This window comes from Psammomys obesus, unplaced genomic scaffold (assembly GCF_907164565.1).
Source record: "Psammomys obesus unplaced genomic scaffold, mPsaObe1.curated_primary_1811, whole genome shotgun sequence".
Classification (NCBI taxonomy): Eukaryota; Metazoa; Chordata; class Mammalia; order Rodentia; family Muridae; genus Psammomys; species Psammomys obesus.
In genome coordinates this window covers 93684-96573 of record NW_026589684.1, presented here as the reverse complement: position 1 = coordinate 96573, position 2890 = coordinate 93684, and the positions used below count along the sequence as shown (strand labels likewise).

Below are 2890 nucleotides of genomic sequence, written 5' to 3'. Positions count from 1 at the left end.
TAATAAAATTATTCAAGAGGAACCCTCACTGATGTTCCTAGTGGTTAGCCTAATCAAGAAAATTCCTTACATGTGTGCCTGGAGGCTTGTCTCCGAAATGATTGCAGAGCTTGTGAAGATGACTATTAAAACTATGGTCACAGGCTCCCTCAGGCAGAGGCACTGCTTAGGATGAGGCCAAGGTCCATTCATGATCCAGGATGTCTAAGAACATGGTGTCATTGTCCTACTTCCGGAAGTTAGACTTAGATAAATATCATGAGAACAAGTTTGTGGACAAGGAGGGCTATGGCAATGGCCAGGCCAGGCCTGATGAGGGTGAGTTGGACTCATGCCTGTGGACTCATAACTGCTCTCCAGGCTGCTCTGAAACACCCCCTTATCAACACAAAGAGTAAGGCAGTGAAGGACCAGGTAGGCAGCATTGTCTTGAAGGTGCTCATCTCTTTAGAAGCTAATGATACTGAAAAACCTGTTCAGTCTCTTGATAAGAATGATATGGACCTCTTAATGAAGTATATTTACAAAGGTTTTGAGAGCCCTACTGGCAACAGCAGTGCTGTTACTACAGTGGCATGAAAAGACATTTACTGTTGGCTGGGTCCAACGTTCATGTTTTGACTGCAAGAAAAACTGTGTAGTGCAGCTGAAACTGGATGTCATTCACAGGAGTGGGAGTTGCTGGTACAAAGACCAAAACAACCAAACAGCACTGCTGCCCTGTGGGTAGCATCTACTTCTCTCAACTTTGCCTTCCTGCTTCTAGCTAGAGTAATAAGACAATTAAAAGAGAACAAGGGGATGCAAATTGGAGAAGAAGTCAAAGTATTGCTATTTGCAGATGATATGATAGTGTATGTAGGCAAACCCAAAAATTCCACCAGAGAACTCCTAAAGCTGATAAAAAGCTTTAGCCGAGTGGCTAGATACAAGATTAATAATAATAATAATAATAATAATAATAATAATAATAATAATAAAACAGTAGCCCTCCTGTATACAAACAACAAACGTGCTGAGAGAGAAATTAGGGAAACTATACCCTTCATAAAAGCCACAAATAATAGAAAGTTTCTTGGTTTAACTCTGATCAAGCAAATAAAAGCCCTATATGACAAGAACTTCAAGTCTCTAAAATTGAAGAAGATATCAGAAGATAGAAAGATGCCCATAATTGTAGATCAGTAGGATTAACATAGTAAAAATTGCCATCATACCCAATGCGATCTACACATTCAATGCAGTCCCCATCAGAATACCTACACAGTTCTTTACAGACCTAGAAATGACAATTCTAACAAATTGTTCTTCTTGAAACTGAAAACTTTCTGTAAGAAAAAGGGATTGGGAGGAGATGAGGGAGGGGGTGACAGCCAGGATACAAATTGAATAAATTATAATAAATAATAATAATTTTAAAAAGAAAAAAAAGGAAACTGCCAATAGAACAAAATAAGTGCACTGATTGGAAAAAGATCTTCACCAATCCTACATTTGACAAAGGGTTAATATCCAAAATATATAATGAACTCAAGAAATGAAAAAAATAATAAGCAAATAGGACACAGAACTAGATAGAGGAATCTCAAATGGCCAAGAAACGCTTAAAGAAGCGATCAACATCCTTAATTCATCAGGGAAATGCAAATCAAGAGACTCTGAGATTCCAGCTCACACAAGTCAAAATGGCTAAGATCAAAATTCCAAAGGGCAGTACATGCTGGCCAGGGTGTGGAGAAAGGGGAACACTCCTCCATTGCTGGTAGGAGGGTAATTTGTACAAGCACTTTGGAAAACGACCTGGCACTTTCTCAGATTTGGGAATAGCTTTACTTCAATATCCAGCTACACCTCTCCTGGGTATCTACCCAAAAGACGATAGACCATTCAACAGATACACTTCTACGAACTATGTTCATAGAAGCTTTACTCACAATTGCCAGAATCTGGAAACAACCTAGGTGCCCCTCAACCAAAGAATGGATAACTAAACTGTGCCACATTTATACAACGGAATACCACTCCTCTATTGAAAACAAAGCATTCATGAAATTTGCATGCAAATGGATGAAACTAGAAAAGATCATTCTGAGTGAGGTAACCCAGACCAAGAAAGACACACATGGTATATACTCACTTGTAAGTGGAATTTAACCTGATATTACAGGATAAGCATACCATGAGGCACAAAACCAAAGAAGATAAGTAACATAGAGGATCCAAGGGAGGGTGCATAAATCTCATATGAAAGAGGAGCAAGAATAGACAGAGGTGATGGCTAATAAGAGGAACAACGTAGGAGAGGGGAAACAGAGTTAAGAGGATGGAGATCAGACCTGGGGAGAGCTAGGGCAAGAAGACAGAAAGACTGTAGAGAAAAAAGAAAAGAGAAACTGAGGGTGAGATTATCTCTGTGACAAGCTGGGGACCTCAGTCAAGGTAGGCCCCTGGGAGGATTTGAGGAGGACTCAAGCAGAGACTCCTAATAGCAGAGGCCATAGAAACTGAAGAGAACACTCTCTAAATAGCCTAGTTTCCTAGCAGAAAAAAAGAAACACCAACCCACCTACAAAAACTTCAACTTAAAAGTTACCTTGCCTACAAGATGTACAGGTAGAAAGATAGAGCAGAGATTGAGGGAATGCCTAGCCAATGCTTGGCTTAACCAAAAACCCACCCTATGGGAGAGTGCCAACCCTTGACACTAGAAACTTGCAGACAGTAGCCTGACAGCCTTGTCCTCTGAGGGATTCTACCTGAAAACAGATGCTGATATTCAGAGCCAAACAGTGGGCTATGCATAGGAACTCTTGTGAAAAAAAGAGAAAGAGAAAAGGATCTGGAGGTGAAAGAAACTTCACAAGAAGACCAACAGAGCCAACTAACCAGG

At 40.3% G+C, this 2890-nt stretch overlaps 1 pseudogene; it reads left to right on the top strand.

Annotated features, from left to right (window-relative positions):
* Positions 1-200: 200 nt before the first annotated feature.
* On the top strand, positions 201-641 carry LOC129675182 (actin-related protein 2/3 complex subunit 5-like; annotated as a pseudogene).
* The last annotated feature ends 2249 nt before the right edge of the window (positions 642-2890 follow it).